Raw genomic sequence first — 20,261 nt, 5'->3', positions numbered from 1 at the left:
AGTCTCACTAAGGTACCCAGGCTGTCCTTGAGCTCACTATTCAGCCTAGGTTGAGATCTTCATACTTCAGCCTCCTAAGTACCTAGGATTGCTAGCCTGTACCATTAGGTTATGGTTATCATGTTCTTAAAGTATAAAGTGCATGCTATATTTGGAGGATTTGATAAAGCAGTTCAGTTGCCATCTGAAGATGAACAGAGAGAATCCCTGGATCTCACTGGCCAGTTAGTGCTGCTGAATTGGTGAGTTCCAGGTTCAGTGATTGATCCCCTCTCCAAAGCCTTGGTGGGGAGTGAATGAGAAAAACACTCAGTGTGGCCCTTTACCTCCACATGCAAGAATGCATATATAGACATGCAGACATCCCAACTATCATACACCACACACACACACACACACACACACACACACAGCTTTTCTTAATGATCTTCCTTCAATGATACAGAAAACAAATGTGCACATACAAAGCATCATAAATGCTCTGTGCAGATAAAGTGTTTGTGTAATAGAAATGGCGTGTGATGCATTCTCTTGATGTTGATTTTTCAGTGAAGCTCGGAGGAAGAAGTTAGTCTTTGCAGGCTAATGAGCCAAATTGTTCTGTCAGCATGCTGTTTCCCCGAATGCTGATAGAGGATTTGTGGTTTGGTCTCTTAGAGGAATTGGGAGGAGCAGAGAGCATGGTGGCACTGACTCATCAGCACATCTAACCGCTCTTTCCTGATTCCTTCCAATTAAGTCAGTCCAGTTTCAGAAGAAAACAAAAACAAAATACCTTGCAAATAAAGGAAACCACAAAACTAGAGACTCTGCTGGCTAAACAATCAGAAGTTTTGTGTCTTGTATCTCAGCTCTCTTTGTCTCTGGACCAAGGGAGGTATCTTTTTTTTTTTTTTTTTGGTTAAAATGCTTTATTAAATAGATCTCAATTACCCGAAATCTGGCTGGGAAAAACTGCTTCAACCTCCATAGTGTTTTGATAACTCTTAAATAATCCCTTTCTCACTGCCACAGTATTGTTCCACTTATAATATTTCTGCCTCGTTTCCGTTTCTTCTAGAAGCTTTGGTTCTTCTACATGAGAATTATGTTTAGCGCTGATGATCTAAATTCAAGTTGTTTTCATCGACACTGATACTCTTTCACTGATCATATATAAGGAGTACAGAGCTACTTAAAATACAGCCACTTGACCAAATCAGATTTACTATGCTATTCTACATAAATTTTTTATCCAGAATTTAGCATGATTTGCACATCTTACTTACATAAGTTTATACTCATTCAAATTTAGAATACAAGATACAAGAATAGAATCTTAGATACAAGAGACAATTTTGGTAAATCCATATATGTGTATGATTCATACGCATACTAACACATAGGATGTTTCCATACTGTCAGAGTTTGAATGAAAACGGTCCCATAGGCTCACAGGGACTGGCACTATTGGGAGTTGTGGCCTTGTTGCAGTAGGTGTGGACTTGTTGGAGGAAGTGTATCAATCACTGTGGGTAGTAACCAGTATATTTATAAAGATGTCAGGAGGTAGTCAGTAAAGAATATGACATAGCTTTGTACACTGGCAGGAAACTTTCAGAAAGTGAACTAAAAACGTAGTATAAATAGAGAGCAGAGCATTTACACATTTAACCAAATGTGTGCTGTCACTTTAAACCACCAAATGTGGCTCTGAAAAAGACGTACAAAGTTCTCAGGTAGAAAGACTGGACGAATGATTAGATTTAATTAATAAAGGTTTGGAAAGCATCAGAGTGCTCTGAAGGGTAGGGAGTGTGGCTGAGTAGAGAGAGCAGTAGGGAAACCTTCTGAGGGTATGTGTCTTTGGGTTTTTATTGCTATAAAGAGTCATATTGACCATGGCAATGCTTACAAAGGAACAGAATTAATTGGAGATAACTTATAGATCAGCGGTTTAGCCTATTGTCATCATAGGAGCAAGAATGGTGGCACACAGCCATGCATGATGCTGGAGAGGTAACTGAGAGTTCTGCCAGATCTGAAGGCAATAAGAAGAGACTGAGGCACACTAGGCCTGGTTTGAGTTTCTGAGACCTTAAAGCCTACCCACAGTGATTGATACACTTCCAAGGGAGGTATCTTAAGGAATGGAAAGAAGGTGGTTTAAAAAGTTTGGGCTACCTTCTTCTGTTTATGTGAAATTCTGCTAGAGAAGCTAACCTTTATTAAAATTTTAACTTTATCAAAGTTAAAATTATATCGGAGAAAACATCCAGAAAATTGAAAAGCAAAATCATTCAAATACTTTAGGGAGGTGGGAAAAATGATGAACTATGCCCCAAATAGTATGAAAGGCCTGGGAAGAAAATCCCACAGGTCCCATCTAAAGGTGTTAACAGGAGGGAAATGACATCCTTTTCTTCCACTACTTATCAAACCCAGCGTCTTCAGTAGGAAAACAACTGAACTTTAACACAGCCCAAGTTCTCTTCTCTTTCTTAGTGCTCTGAAAATCTGTGGCTACAGGGCAAGAACACTTGCTGTAGAGGACCCCAGGCCCATTGGAAGAGTCAAAGTGCTCACCATAACCCCAGTGCTTTGGGGAGCAGGAATTGGAAAACTACAGGGGTTTGTAGGCCACCAGCTAGGCTCACTGGGAGCCCCTAAAAACACTAAGATAGGAATAGTTAAAGTGGGAACCTCTGATGCCCTCTGGCCTCTGCATACCCCTCTACACACATGAGTATATGCCACACATATGCCATACCACAAAAATTGAAAATATTTTATTATTTTTAAAGTTCTACTCTTTATGTTTTTAGGAAAACACTTTATTAAATACATTGTAAGAGGGAAGGAACTGCCTAAGCCCACAACTTTTAGCTTAAAAAATATACATTTTTGCACACATGTATATGTCCATATCGATTCTTTCTGTTCATAGGTTTTTTATCTATGGATTTAATCAGTCATGGATAGATAATATTTGAAAAAAATAAAGAAAAACCTTGATGTGTGTTAAACATAAATTTTCTGACTACTATTCCAAGAATAATATATCATATTCATTCACCTGCTTTACACTTACATTTTAACATTTACATTATGTTAGATACTTAGTTATTTAGAGCCCACAGGAAGAGGTTAAATGCAACTCATCTGACATGTCTTGTAAGTGACTTGAGCATTGTTTACTGTCAGTATCAACAACAGGCTTAGAACCCATGTCTCCTGGAAAAACATTAATCATATCTATGACGTGTATGTGAACACACAATCCTTTTCCAAATGACTTCATCTATAACCTTAAAATATATAGTCGACATCTATAATCTATCATAAAGCATACCTCATGGTAAGGACATACCTTCGGATGGACCACGGTTTACTAAACTAATTTATGCCTGATAACAATGTTTCCAACTTTTAGTAATTAATGATGTATTAATTATTTTGAGATAAATGTTAAAAATGGACTCATATTTAGAGTGAAAAGACATACATGACCATAGTTGTCTCCCTAAAGTAATTAGAAATGAAATTGCATCAGAGTTCCACAGTTTAGAATGGCATGATGTGTTTCCTTATTTTCTCCCTCTTTCTTCTTTGCACACAGCTATTCAAATTTATATCCTGAGAATCAATGAGAGAAGCAAATAAAATAATTTGAAAGTACTACCAGTATTGAATATATGTGAAGCTTTCCAAAATGTAATAGCTGGATCAGAAATTGTTTTGTCCATGAATACAATGTCACTTCTGACTGATCATATGGATCCCTGCAGAACCCACCTCCACTGTTGACTGGTTATTTCCAGAGACATCTGTGTGAGTGGGTAGTGAGCAGACTGTAATAACTGCAGGCTGATGTTCCATGGAATTGTTAGGTTTATGCTTCACTTGATACTATCCCAATTCGCCCATTTTCTTTTTTTTTTCTATATTGCTTCTCTAAAGATGAAATTTTGATAATAATAATCAGGTTAGAATGACAAAATGTTGTTCTTCATGTTGTTGAGTCTTTCAGAGTATCTTGAGTTATTCACTTTGTTTTTTGTGGAAGCCACTTTTGCTCTGTGTAGTCTGTAAAGAACATTTTTCTCATTTATAACTGAATAACAACTGTGTGTACATTCCCAAGGAGTGTGTGTTTGAGTAGAAACTGGTGGCTGTGTAGGACAACAAAGACCTGGCCTTCTGCCTCCATAAAGGGCCTCAGTGAATCTTATCGAGAGCCCAAAGAAGACAAATGCTCAGCTTTTGTATTACTTTAACCCTCTGTACCTATCATAGCCTATTTATGTGATCAAAAAAATGACTTTCAATAAATAAAAAAGTACTTTATTATAGAGTTTAACTTTTGGTAGAGAGTAATAATTCTTTATTCTTAGACCATGCATTTCGCAAAGCTACATTTCTGGGCCATCTTGACCTTTTCTAGGAAGTTTGAACAGATATGGAGAAGAGTGAGTTTCATGTTGAATCTTTTACAACAAAAGCAGTGTATGAAGTGCAGCACGTGAGTTCTTGTCTTCTGAAAATCTTAGGTCCTCTTAATCTGAATGGAAAATCTAGGGACTGGGACGCAGTAGCCAACAGGCTCACATGGCCATGAGGTGTTTCATTTGTCTGCAGTGGGGAGTCATAGACTAAATGTTTGTATCTCCCAAGCCCCCAGATTATCTGCTGAAATTCTAAACCTTCAATGTGACAGTAAAAGATGAAGCCTTTGTGAAGGAATTTAGGACAGGAAGTTGGGGTTTTGGAGAAAAGAATAAGAACCATGCTCATGAGAACATGCCCATACTGTCACCTTGACCTGCTGAGTGGCTTTCAGTATGGCAAAAGTAAATTTCTATTATCTATAGGCCCATCAGTCATGGCCAATTGTTACAACAGCCTGAAGCAGAGAAGACATATGGGGTTATGATAATATTGATAGCATTTTACAATTTAGATTTAAAGTTTTGTTAGAAAACCTTGAAGCCTGTGTCCTGTTGATATGGAGTTTCTACACAGTAATAATTCATAGTTCAGAGGGCTATAATCCCTGTGGACAGAATATGACTTCACTTAATGATATCATTATCTTACCCCCATACATCCTTAGATTGGATATATTCTAGGAAAGCCAGAATATCCTTTATGGAGTATAGATATCAGAATTCTATAGTCTAACTCAATTCATTACCTTTTATTTAAGGTATGCATTCGCATTGAGTAAGTGAATCCATGCTATAACAATGCTATACACTCCTTAATGGAGCCACATTTTTACAAGTTAGTTTTTCTTTCTCCCAATCTGCTTTGTCTTGTGGACTTTCTGGGTCCAGATTGCAATCTAAATGTCATTGTGCCTTCACTGAATGTTGGTCCTTGGGGAGCTGTTTTATGAATGAACGAATTCTTGAATGGATGTAGGACAGATGGTCCATCAGACTATTCAGGAGGATACACGTTTCTCAGTGAAGAGGGATAGAGATGATGTGGACGGAATTTTTCTCAACATTTGGCACTTTTGTGGGTAGTTTGCATCATATAGAATTGTGGGACAATCTGGTTGAGCCTATGCTATATATTAGAACAGCCATGGAGCAACATTATTTTCCTCTTAATACTGAAAATAACAATTCTTATTTGATCATCCTATTAAAATTACCACGAAGCCTAACAAAAGCTCATTATTCCCGTCAAGTTTTTAATCATTACCTGACAAAAGGAGAAGCTGAAGTCATCCAAAAATATAATTTCTTTCTTCCTTTGGAGAAAAAAACATGCTTAGTTTTCTATCATAATTTAGTTCTTTCTTTCCATTTTTTTTAACTTGGCACTTTTCAAAAGGATAGTAAATTCTTTCCAATCTCACCTTTGTTAAAAGAATGAAAATTCAAAATGTTTAATGTTTTGGGATAGTTTTGATATGTTTCTTCTTTAAATTAGGATCATAAAAGCTGGAAGATGTTATAGCCATTTAATCAAGGGGTAAATATTTGAGTGACTGAGATGAAAGGGAAACTGTTGAATAAATGGTACCCTAGGATGGTTATTCTAATTGGAATTGTTGCATAAGAAAAGCAAAAGCAATTCCCTACATGAAGAAGGTAAAGCTGATTTAATTCAGTCTTATTAAGGGCAAGTCTATTGTGAATGAGCTTTTAATCTTTTGTCACAAAGCAGAAGTTACTTTTGGCTTTGTCTCTCTCACAGAGACTATAATATTGCAATCATTCTTATCACATGCACTTGTCAGTTACTTTGGAACAATATATTTTAAAGGAGGTAAATTTAAATTTCAGAATTACATAGACTGAATTTCTTTTTGTATTTAGAAGAGGCAAATTTATATTGCAGCATTACATAGTTTGAATTTCATTTTGCATGTGTTTACATTTTTAAAAAAAATGGGAAACAGTTTAGTTTCTATTTGAGAAAAATCATCCCCAAAGCAATTAAACCATTTTTAACATAGTGAATGGATAATAAAATATCTAGAAATAAGAAATTCTGAGGTCTAATAAGCACATTAATATCTTAATCAAACAGGACTGTGCCTGGAGGGCTAGCAACACCCACCTTTAACTCATTTTTAATTACATATAAAATATACTAACAACATATTTTAAGTAGCATACTGAATAATAAAAAGGCTGTACATTTGTTATTTAATTATATATATATATATATCATTTCAGTGCAATATAATTAAACTAAAATAAGTGCATTTAAAGACAGAACTTAATGTTTCTTTACTATGGGAAGCTACATTTCTTTTACAGATGTAATCCCTGATAATAATTTGTCTCCTTTCTTGATGTTTGAAATGTCTTTCTGCTTTCAGAATAGAAGCATCCCCAAATACACCTAAAAGGTTGCTTTCTTCTGTATTTGATTATTTACTGAGGGAGTGCAAAGAAAAATTCACCCCACCCACTGGTGGAAATGAACTCCCCATCATCTAGATGGCAGGTTCCTGTGGCATTAAAGTACTGGAAATGCATAGCAATTACTGAACCCACGGAGTAGCAATTTTTCTCCACACAAATATAATTTTATATTTCTCTAAAGAACTTTTCAAAAATACCGAACAAAGAGAATTCCTGCCAAGGTAATCTTCTTAGGCAAATTCTTGTTTGATGTACAATAGTAGATAAGAAAAGACGAGTGAGTTGTATAACCCTGCTGTGAAGTCCTACCCAGGATTGAACTTCTCCTCAAAGAACCTCTGTCAAAGGCTAGTTATTCTACTCCAAGATTATCACAGAACTGCCTTGTGGCTCTGAAGAGACCCTTGACTGTGAGAGAGAAGGTGTGTGGGGCCCAGTTAGCATGGTAGGATTGTGCCTTCTGGCCCAGAACTGAGACAGAATTAAAACAAAAACGCCATAGATTGGGCTAAAAGTGCTGGATCCTCCATCGACCTGATGGCCCAAAGAAGCTCCTTTTCAAAGACTGAACTTGAAAAGAGTTCCCTCTCTCTTGAGAGCTTCAGTTGTTCCCCTTGGCTCAGGCAGGGGCAAGGGTGGTTGTGAGAGATGAAAAGGCAGTCTTGTTTGTGCAGGCTCAGAGACACTGTCCTTGGACCTGGCTTTCCCTTCATTAAACTGTACTTAATAATTCTCCCAACTCCTGCATTGTGGACTTGCATTTATCTTTCCCAGTTACCAGAATCATATTTGAGCAAGTTAATTCTAAGATGCTATGTCCAACATGACTATAAGCTACCAGAGGAGAACTTAATATCTGGTTCTTGAATCTATTTTTCTTTACTGAAAAATGTATTTTTTATACAATATATTTTGATCTTGGTTTCCACCCCCAGGTCCTTCCAGATCTTCCCCCACTTTCCTACCAATTCAACTCCATGCCTTCTTGTTTCATTCTCTCTCCTTAGAAAACAAACAGACAAACAACAACCATAAAAACCAGAAAAATAATATGAAAAAGAAGAAGCATGAGAAACACATAAACACACAGAGACACACTTATATCATGGTTCCCAAATCTGTATCTTTTGTTCTTTGCATTTTTTGAGATTACCATAGTGCACTTCTTACCAGTTAACATCTAATTCCTAGACTGTTAAAAGTGGAATACCTTCTTTTCAGATTTGTTCATATGTGTCACTCCAAAGGACCATTGGATATTTCCTAAAACACTAGTTAGTTACCTGCATGCTGACAACATCTTTAGTGATGTTAATAAATGGAGACGTATGTTTCCAGAAACATGAAATTTGACTTTCCCATTTAAAAACTTCTGTTGGTTCCCCAGTGCCTTCAGAATGGAATCTAAATGGCTCAAAAAGTGGTTGATCTAATATATAGATCTCACTGGGGTAGCAAGGCAATGAAGAGAGGACAAACACACAGACAGAGAAAGCTGGGATTGTCTGGAGTGGGCTCTATGATGGAGAAGATGTAGCACCTTGGATGTTCAGTGTGTTTATTATATAAATTGGTTTTATATATTATATAAGTTGCATAGGAAAGTAGGGTTATTTCATACAGCTGAACAAGGCCACAGGCTTACTTAATTTCTGTAGGAGCACTCTGTAGGGGAACAATCTTTAGCCTATAAACGTTTGTGGGAAAGAAAAATACAGTGAACATTTTCCTGCATTCATTGTCATCATTTACATTTTGCCAGCCAGCCATGCCTCATGTAGTGATAATTTTGCTACTACCATGGATTTGATGCACCAGGGTCACTGAAATGGCTATAATCATGTTAATAGCACACATTCACGGACGACTTCATTAATTCCCTACCATAGACCATGAGAGAATGCCTCTTATTTTGACTACAGCCTTCCTGACTGGGCTGCACACTCCACAACTGCTTCATCTCTTGTTTCCTTCACTTGTGTTTGATCCTGTCATCAAGATTTCTCTCCTCCTCCTTCTCCTCCTCCTCCTCCTCCTCCTCCTCCTCCTCCTCCTCCTCCTCCTCCTCCTTCTGTTCCTCATCCTCTCCTGTCAGGATGCTGCTCCTTTATGCTGGTTACATCAGCCTTATTCTTATACCTCTAGTCATTTGTGACCTCCTCAAGAAAGCCTTCCTGATCCTTTGGACACATCAAGCATTTTTAGACATTCTTTAGTTGTATATAATTCTTCTTCATGATACATTTCAGAAGAGCTCAGTTAAAATTATTCTGACTGGTCAAACGAATCTCAGCACCAGTACTTTGTGTTTCACTAGAAAAAGGATTTCATTTGTTTATTATTTTTTCAATCTTTATCATTTGTTCAAAAATAGATATGCTCAGTAAATATTTTTAGAATGAATTTTTAATGAAGGCTTAAAATCATGGCTTAAGCCTAAGCTTATTATTTCTCCTGCAGTGCACATTACATATGACGTAACCAAGGGCTTTTTATTTGTTTGCTTTCACTAAAAGTTTCATGTTTGCAAGTATTCATATGACAGGAGTTTCCTACTTTTGTTCCTCCAAATGTTGCAAGCAACAAAAATAGGATCACTGTCAGAAAAATAACTGGAAGTGGGAAGGGAAGGCTGACAAAAGACAGATGAAGGTATCTGCTGGTATTCAAACTATTCTGCCTCAAGTAGCTTAATGAAGAATGATGCTTCAAAGAAATCCTGCGTGTTGGCTGGTTTGCTTCAGCCTACATTAATACTGAGGCTCTATAATCTTTAGTCTTATTTTAGATCCTAAATTGTCCTCCGGTTCCTTGCACAGAATGTTTCTCAGTGAGACGTCTCTGCCCTGGATCCTCACATCCTGACTTTGCCACATATATCCTTCAGATCAAGATGAAATAGCTCTTCCCAAGAGTTTTCTCTCACAAACTTACACCCCTCCTTATGAACCAGATTCCTGTTCACTACATACATACACACATACATGCATACATACATACATGTATATATACATACATGCATATGTGTGTGTGTTTCTTTAGGTCTGCCCATTGTCTGATGGTGGAACATGTCTGATATTCCTTTCTATTGTATCACCAAGTATCATGATCAGGACATAAAATTTAGTACATTTGTCTCAGGTGAACAAATGAATGAATGACCTTTGCCATCTGAGTACAACTTTTCCCTCACACTGACTGTGATTCAAAGTTTATCTTCTATTTCTGTAACATTACATTTTCCTAAAATAGCAGTGCATGTACCTTTTGCTTTGATTTTATTATAAATCTCCATATTTCATCTTGGCCCATCCAAAAGCAATGCCATATGCTTCCTGTACTTTGTGTTTTTGTAACCAATAATGGTCCTTCTTTACTCAGCTCTCAAAACAGTTAGTTTGATAAAATTCATAAGGAGTGACACATCTTGTCTTACAGGAATTAATGAAAGGCTAATTTATCTCTAACTTGACTTTAAACTGCTTAGGTTCTCAGGCCACTGTGTACCCTTCTATCCTATATTTCCCATCATGGTACCTTGCATATATATTTGATTATTATTGTTAAAATGACTGAATAATTGCTATATTAGTTAAGTGTTTTTTTCTGGTTGTACTGTTTTGTTTGGTTGTTAGCCTATATATTTATGCCTCTTTAAAAATATTTTATTGTAGAGTCTTGATAATAATTTTTAATTTTACAAAATTTTTTCTCATCTGATTATAGGAATTGTCTTTAATTTAGTACATTAAGATTTCCAAGTAAATAAAAATGCCCAAAACTTAGTCATGAATCTCTCAAATCATAGACTAATAATAGAGCTGCTTTTCCTTTCCAAAACATTACTGAATCAAAACACTGATTTTAAAACCAGATTATTAGACTCTATTCAAGAATTATTAGAATTCAGCAGGGCACACATAACAAGTGAATTGAAAGTTAACATAATCTCAAGTCTTCTCAACTTCCAACCTATAGAGAGCAAGCTGTATTTGAGGATGAACAATGAGAATTGGAACAGAGACTGAGGAACTTGTCTATTGAAATATCCTTGGATAAATCTGTAGGCGAAAAACTGAAGGATTCCTGAAAAAACAGTAATTGGTAGTGCAGAAATAAATTTCTGTGCTCTCCTCTTTTCTCTCCCTTTCCTCTTCTTCCCTCCTTTCTTCTTTTTAGCAAGGCACTGAAAGTTCAAGAGACCCATGACATATTTTACAACATGAACATACTCAAACTTAAAGATCTTTTCCATACTCCTGTTCTCTTATAAGTGAGTATCATGGACTGGTAATTTGTAAAGAATAGAAACTCATTTTTACAGTGCCTAAGATTGGCAAGTCTCAAATCAAAGCTCCAGCATTTGACATCCTCACGTAACCTTTAATTGGGTTGTTAAGATTTTACTGAACAGTAACAATCCAATAACATACTAACAATCCAATAAAAGTTTGTGCCAAGTGCAGTATCATGAAGCTCTCAGACTCTATGTAGAAATGTGTTCATATACTCACTAGTTTATCCCCTTTCCCTAGATCAACAGCCTCCAGTGGTGATTTGTTATGCAACAAGCACAAAGAGTTAATACATAAATCTATTTGTATCTACTTTAAAGTATCACTTCCCTTATTAGATGGTGAAGAGACTGATGGTTACTACATGGTAGGGTTTATATGAGGATTATGCAGAAAATTCAATATATATATTACTGGTTCAAAAATATTCCTTTCAAGGAAACTCATACACTGTTAGTGGGGATGTAAATTAGTGCATCCATTATGATAACAGTGTGGCAATCTCTCAAAAAACTAAAATTGGGAGTATCTCATGATCTAGCAATTCCAGTATGGGGTATATATCTAAAGAAATTGAAATCACTATACCCCAAAGATACCTTTCATTAAATGTTTTTCACAGTGGCTAAGGGATCAAATCTGCAAAAGTATCCATCAGTACTAGACGGGGTATAGAACTGTCATGCAGTTGCACAGCAGAGTACTGTTTGGCCACAAGACATGAAATCTAATATTTTTTTATCAGTATGAATTACAATCAGATGAATCATCACAAGTTCTTGCTCCTTTGTGTAAGCTAATAGACCAGGATTGGTAGGAAAATGAAATGGAAGAGTTATCTCTGGAAACTAGCAAGGAGAGAAGGTAAGGGCAAAGACAAGAAGCTGAATAGCCATACCAAAGCACAGTTAGAGTGGAGGAATTACTTCTGGTATTTCTTTAACATAGTTGAGTAATTATTGGGTCAAATAATCTACAATATCTTTCAAAATGACCAGCGGGATATGAAATTGCTAGTACATGAAAATAGTAATGTCTTAAAAGATGATGCTTAATATGCTGCTTTAATTCTTATTCTACATGTACCTGTTGAATTACTATCATGCATTCAAAAATGCACAAACATTATGTCCTTCAATCAAATTATATCTCACAAAATATAAAAAAACCTATTCTTTTCTATGGACCAACCAAACAAAATGAAACTGCAGTGCAAGGTCTACAGTTGGGCATTGGGTCCGCTGCAACTTGTGCTAGTTTTTATTGCTATTATAATATTATTGTAATATTGGCTACACATGTATAGGATGCAAGAAACTGCATAAGCACTTTGAATTAGTTACCACACCTTTCTTCATAACTTGATTATAACAGAAATTTTGAAGGAAAAAAAACCTAACTGAGAATAAATGGACATTTTGTGATCAAATCACTTTTTGTCATTCTGGAGTTCAAACAGACATGATATCTTTTCCATTTCCACTGTGATGGGACCTTCTTGTGGGTGTTTGATCCTCCTGAGATCCACAGTTCACAGCTTAAGAACTGTAACAATTTCCTAAACAGTGCAGTAGCATGATAATTCTCATATCACATTGACAGTGTTTTCTGGGTGTTTACTGTTTGAATTCCTTGTGTAATTTAGGCACCCATTCTTTGTCAGAGGTACAGCAGGTAAAGATTTTCCTCCCATTCTGTGGGTTCTCCAGCTGATTATCAACAGTGCCCTTTGCAGAAGAGAAGCTTTTTGCTGCCGTTCATTTGTTTGCTTGTTTATGTTTTTGAATCCCAATCAAAGTTTGTCCTCAGTCCTCTTTTCCCAGTCTATCTCCTTTATCCCATTCACTCCTCCTCCACGGTTTCTCCTCAAATACAGGTAGGCCTCCCATGGCCATGGTATATGAAGTTGCAGGGATACTAGCTTCTCGTCTTCTCTTAGGGCTGGATGAGTCAATCTGGTAGGGGGAATGGGTCCCCAAAGCAGGCAACAGAGTCAGTGACAGCCCCTGCTCCCACTGTTAGGAGTCTCTCATGAAGACCAAACTGCACAGCTGTAACATATATGCAGAGGGTCTAGGTCAGTGGTAAAGGAGAACATGCTACCACCCACAGACCAAGAGAAATTAATTAACAAGGAGTACAGAGGCTTTTTAATTTCATGAAGTCCCACTTAACTATTTTTGGCCTTATATCCTGGGCCACCAGAATCCTTTTCACAACGTTCCTACTTGAGCTATGCCTTGAAGCATAATCCCAGCACTTCTAGAAATTCCAGAGTTTCGGGTCTAACATTGAAGTCTTTGATCAGTTTGGAATGGATTTGTGAGCAGGCTGGAAAAGAACTTCTTCATTCTTCTCTGTCCAGATAACCATTTTTCCCAACACCAGTTGTGATGATGCTATCTCATTTCCAATGCATCTTTATGGCAACTTTATCAAAAATCAGGTGGCTGTAGGTGGGTGGACTAGTATCTGAGTCCTAGAGATTATTGCATTGATTAATGTGTCTATTTGTGGCGGCATCATGCTGTTTTTATCACTATGGCTCCGTATTAGAATCTAAAATCAGGTGTACTTTCCATCACAGCCACATTTCCTCCATTCTCATCAACATTTTCTTTATAGCAGCCATTTTGTAGCTTTGATTTTTATTTCTACAATGGCTAGTGCATTGAGCATTTTCATACATTTGTCAATAATTTGTATTTTTTTAAAAGATGTACATTATTATGTTTAATTATATTTGTGATTGTGACAGTTTTTCATAACCAGAAAGGCGCTCATTTAACTAAAACTTACATGGTATTTCTAAAGATGTACAGCATAAATAACAGGTTGAGAAATATTTTATTTGATTGGGTTTTGAAAAATTTAATTTGGTTTCTTTCTCTTTCCTGCCTTTAATCAATTTAAAAGTGTCAAACCAATGCAATATATAATTCTAAATGCAGCTCCACTCATTTTAATCCTTTAGTAATTTTGTGAAGTTTTGAGTCTTTTCTAGAGACTGCTTTGATCACAGTAGAGCCTTCCCACTAGTTTCCTTCTGGAAGGCACTGGGTGTCATAGGTGCTTATGAATATGATCTACCCATTTCCTCTCAGATAGTTCATCATAAGAAAGCTCGCGTCGATGACCCGCCTTGGAAATGGCCATTTAAAGTCTTTCTGCTCTACCACACATTTCAGTTTGTGTAGAGTTCATCCATTTATTTTACAGAATATTTCAACTTGTAATTAAATCTGAATATTTGAAATTGTTACACTGATTAGCAATAGTGAGAGAAGCAGTTTGCTTTTAAACCCCCTAAACTGTGAGATACAAAAGAGTGACCAGGAGTGGTTCCATTTTTAAAACTTTTCGACTCTGAAAGAATCGTTATTAATATTGCAAAACATTCCAAGGCATTGCAAGCAGTGTATCATTTACAGATCTTAGAGTTGCATGTTTCTTAATGAAAAGTTTCTCATAGTAATGAAACATGAGAGTAATTACTGAGAGTAATGATACAAGCAAGTGGGGCTTTGAATGAAAAGATGGCTGTTCTACATCAGAGACTGTCCGGAAGTAATTTTCATGTCCTTCTGTTTTATAAAATGATCTTCCCTTCCGCTTTAAGTGGAGTGCAACCTTCAAACAAAAGCGGTCATGCCACATCTTGTTGTAGCCAGGCAGTTGGAAATACCAAGGGAAGAGACAGTCATTTCTTTCCACGTACTCAACTAGACGTATTGCTTTGAGGTTACGCATTCTGTTAAATTATGTTTTACATCATGCATGTACCTGGATGAAGTTCTGGAGCTGCTGGCTGCCCCTGTTTATAAGACATGTAGAAATCAAGTTCTACTCTTCCTACAGACAAAGGATGTAGTTCATAATCCTACTAAAGAAATAACTACATGACAAGCCAATGAACATTATTTTTTTCTATATTTTGCTCTTGTAAATCCATACATGTATTTCTACAGATACATTAGTCATGAGATTAACATATTTCTTGGTATTTTTACCCCCATGCCCAATTGTGTTTAGCACATAGAATGATTGTACTAATCATTCTATATAGCTCAGACAGAATCTACTTAAAATACAGTCACTATGGAAGTACAAATACTGTATACATATTCCCTCTTTTTACTTTTTATTATTTCTTTTAGATGCAATAAGGAAAATCATTTGCACTTGACTCCCAGAATCTCCTACACTGTTACAGATTTAGTTTGTCTGCTGGAATATTAAGGTGGGCATTCACTTTCTTCCCCTTTTGAACTCATGGTTCAACTAGGATGAATATTAGTAGGGGCTCAGTTGTCTATAATTATTTTTCTCACAAAATATCTGTATGTCTTTTCTGAGGGAAAGTGTTTTAGAATGGAAGGAAGCAGGGCCATGTGGCTCCTTGCAATGAACAGACCATGTGGACTTCACACGACCGTTGAGACTCAGCCCAGTCCTAAAATTCAGCAAGTTACCTATTTACTCTGAGACTCCAGAGGTTCTTCATACTCAGTTATTTTCACCTGGAAGATTTACCTTACTCTTCCATGAAGCTGTCCATAAGGATAGTCTACACCCATCACTCCATTTAGAAACATCCTGAGAATTTGAGGTAGCTAGGTTCTTAGACAGAATTTTTCTTCTATATAAAACTTCACGTTACTAGACTTATTTGACCTGTATTTATCAAAAACTTCTTAATTTCATCTAGCAAGATGTCTCAGCGGTAATGGAGAGTCCATTGGGTGATTGAGAGTCTGAAGGGAGGATAATTTCAAAGTCTATCTAGGAATTTATGTATTTTCCTCTATTTGAAGAGAAGGTTGAATTAATTAGGAAGAGGACCTTTGTTCTTTCCTCCGTTTCCTCATGGTGCTCTCATTCCTACAACTTTTTGCTCAGATTCCTACTCTACATATTTAAGAATTGAATATTTAAAAGTACAGAAACTGTGCTAAATAAACTATTGGCTCATACACTAAAGGTTTCATTGCTTACCACAGTGAAAGAAACCACCACTGAATTCAGTCTACACTATCCTCTGTCTTTGCTTTCCCTGTTATGCATCTGGCATTCTGCAATGCTGCTTCTTCCTCCTTTGGGCACATTAAATATTTTAAGACTGTGTTTGCTATTTAAACTCACTACTATTCTCTTATTGGCTAAGCCAAACATTTTCTGTGATTGTTTGATTCTCTTTTAATTGTGTATATATGTGCTCATTGTGTGTATATTGCTATAAGAAAATATTCTATAGTTTTAGAAGTTGTTTGCTCTGCACTTGCTGTTTACTCAACTCATATTTTATCCTCCTTGGGTCTTTGATTGAGTTAAATATCAGATACAGTTTCCCTTAGTTATGAATGATGGTAAATTATGTACAACACTTTAGACTCACCAAGATAGGATAAATAATGGAGTATTTTCTCTGAAATTGCAAAACAAAAATGGACTGGATATCATGAATGTAATACTTACCTAATAATGGTTCTTATTATGTATAGTTCATAGTGTTAGAGTTAAATCCTTTCCTTTCGTTTAGACAAAAGGGGAAATGTTATAGAATAACCTTTTTTTTTTCTACACGGTGAAAATGTGTCTTTGCCAAGATGCCTTCTTGTTGGTTTAATAAAAAGTTAAGTGGTCATTAGCAAGGCAGGAGGTATAGGTGGGACAGCCAGACACATAGGATGACGGGAAGAAGAAAGGTGGGATTGCCAAAAGACTCAGGGGCAGCATGCTGGATGACAGGTAAAGCCATGAGTGGCATGACAATTCATAAGTTAATGGAAATGGGTTAATTAAAGTTATATGAGCTGAGATTTCATAATTAATAAATCTCCCTGCAGTTATAACTGGCTGCTGGAACAGAAAAATCCACCTATACCAAGTACTATATAGTAGGGAGGGATAGACACAGGCTAATCTGTGGAACCAGACAGTCTAGTTCAATCAATGAGTTTCAGCTTTAGTAAGACCTTGATTTAAATAGCAAGATGAACAGCGATAGAGGAAACCATCCTAAAAGGACTTCTACTCTCCAAACACACTCATGCCATGTACATGTGCACTTGTGTTGTATGATATACACAAAATAAATACACATTACCCACTACACATATTAAATTTCACAATATTCAAATGAATTCTCGAGTGACAGCTCCCTGCCTTGGCACAGCTTGCTAGCACAGAACTCCCACTGCCCATTTTAGTGGTAAAAGCAGATTAGCACAAAAAGGCAACAAACTTTTTCTTCAAGGATTCACAGTCCTGTTTAGCATCTGGATGAAATTCTTAATGTTTATTTATGTGTCCAATGAGAAAAAACTATATATGCTAGCTGCCTTGGCCATGGCGGCTGGTTAAGAGCATGAATCCATGACCTATAATTGCTTTCATGATGAGAGCTTTTGTGTGATGTCTGATTTTTGCTTGTTACCAATGCAAACTTATAATTTTCGTCAGATGCTTGAATTATTCAATTAAAAAGTTTAGCCTGAGCAAGCCAGCCAAAGCTATAGGAAATGACAAGTCATATAAAATAAATTGTATTTCCACTGGAACACTATCAAGAATGTAAATGCAGTTCTGGAGGCATTTGGCCAAGGATGAGCTAGAACTGGAGAATTTCTGATCAAAATCCTGTTTTTCTTTTACACTTCACAGCAAATGGCATCAGCTTCCATTATGCTTAATTGGGAAGCTGAAAGAATTCTTCAGGGCCTATTTTGTGGAGTTACAGAGCTTACATTGACCACGACTATCTCTGCTGGGCCTCCTTATTAGACAGTTTTCCCTCTTGTAGCAACTTTTAAATGAGGCCAGATTCAAATGTAGGTGGCTTGAAAATTACCAAAACTATAATTGTGCAAGTAAGATAAGGCTAAGGATAACATCCATCCTCAGCAATGAATACAAATGCAGAAGGCTTCAGCCCAGACATATCTACTTTTGGTCTCTCTTCTGAAGAATTCAGAAAAGAACTGTCATAGGGTATGGTTACTCTTTATTCATTTTATACATTATAAATCATTCCTAAAATTCTTTACAATTTGACATATGTATACTTTGAATACTGACCATTCTTACCTCCTAATTCCCACCCACCCTAGTCCACGCCTGTAATCCCCACAAATCTCTTTCATACACAAGGGTCTATTTGTTTCATTTTGTAACCCAAGATTAACGAGGTCTATCTTTCTACATAACCATGGATTTGGAACTACTGACTGGAGCATAAGGGGGTCAGTTAGGAGCACACAACTGAACACAGTGATTCCCCACTCCCAGAATGTATCCATAGACATGAGCCTCTTCCCACATTCCTTGACTGATTGTTGATAGGGTTGGTCTTGTGTGTTGGCTCAGTGAAGATAAGTAGAGTTGATGTGTATTGATTATTATAATAGTTGTACTGAGTCCAGCGAATGGAATTTCTTAGCCCTTCACCCACTCTTCTGGTTCTTACATAGTTTATACATCCTATTCTGCATGTTTCCTGAGCTTTAGAAGGGATGGGACCTGGATGTGATTGTTTTACCTGGGCAACTGTCCTACAGCATGGCTTTGTGGCAAGACCCCTCCTGAATACCAGTGAAATCTGAAATGTAGGTGTCTGGAGTGAAAAGGATATTTTTCTGTTAAGCAGAAACCAGGGATCTTGTAAGGTATTGCCAGAAAAAGGGGAGGGAGCTGTGTTTATGCTCAATGGTTAATTTTTTCTGAAGGAGGCAAACGACAGCAAGAAAAATGAAAACATAAATACACAAATAATCAAATTCTAAGCATTCTAAGTAGGACTCTCTGGTTAGGATGGTGATATTTAATAGCATTTGAAAGTCACTAAAACTGGTGGGCTGACCAACCATGCAACTACCCATATTCAGAACCAGGGTTATGAGTTGTCCCATCCTAAGATCTACCCCATCTGTGATCTGCTGTAAAACATGAATTGTCAGGACCTGTAGATCCAAAGCTGCAGGACCTCCAATACACAGGACAGCAGCAGGGTACCAAAGAGGAGTCCCAGTGAGGGCCAGCATTGATAGGGTAGCAAAAATCAGAGGCCTTGAACCAGAGCAATGACTCTTTGCAAAGAACACTTGCATATATATATATATATATATATATATATATATATATTTCATAATGAGATTTATGACAAGGTTTTTGTTTTGTTTATTTTTTCTTTTTTTCTTTTCTATTAAATTTTATTTTCTTTTATTTTGTGGGGTTGGTTTCAAGGGCAAAGGGTAAATACAAAGAGATGGGGAAATGAATTGGATCATGATGGATGATTTAAAGGACACAATCTCTGATCACTTAAGTGGTTTTGGGTCAATTAACATGAAGATTTTGTCTGATATTTGTGTTGACAAGTTTAGCATTCTAAGAAATGTATATGAAGCATAAGTAATTTATTTAGAAAAAGATCAAATATGAAAGGTAATATATTGCCTATTCATAGACTTTTATAAATTCTTAATCATTAAATATGTATTTCTTTCTAATTATAATATTTCCTTATAATGCTTTGATTACTATCAATCTCAGCCTTTTGTTAAATACCTTAAGTTCAAGGAGGATGAATTCAGCCATTCATCTATGAGGAACTGTGCCTGTTGTCCCTGATCAGGGGCATTCAGAAGTCACCAGGCCATCTCCACACAAGAGATCCCGAATTCTTCCGGCACTGGCCCCATGTCTGGATGAGAACTGTGACTGAGAAAGGAAAGGTGAGCACCTGACCTTAGACCTTGATCCTGTGAAAATGATGTTTGGGCTTAGAAATAGATTTTATACCCTGTGCTGTTCACAATGTGTACAATGGCTGTGTTTTCAGAGGGCTGTGAAAGTGCACATTACCTTTGAGCATCTTTATTCACTTAATTAAATTAATTAAATTTAATCAGCACAATGCAGCTAGGTAGGTTATGTTGTCTCCCCAAAATTTATACATTCTGAATAAAATATAAATGTTCTCCAAATAAACTTTGAATGCTTCATATAAAAAAGAACTAGATATAAAGGAAATAGAAGAATGTGACATATTAAACCTCTAAAATTATGTTTCAGGAGCAACCAATCAAAATAATTCTGGAAA

The sequence above is a fragment of the Microtus oregoni genome, unplaced genomic scaffold, assembly GCF_018167655.1.
Source record: "Microtus oregoni isolate MIOR12 unplaced genomic scaffold, Mior012 000014F_ref0000157, whole genome shotgun sequence".
NCBI classification, from domain to species: Eukaryota; Metazoa; Chordata; class Mammalia; order Rodentia; family Cricetidae; genus Microtus; species Microtus oregoni.
This window is presented reverse-complemented; position numbering follows the sequence as displayed.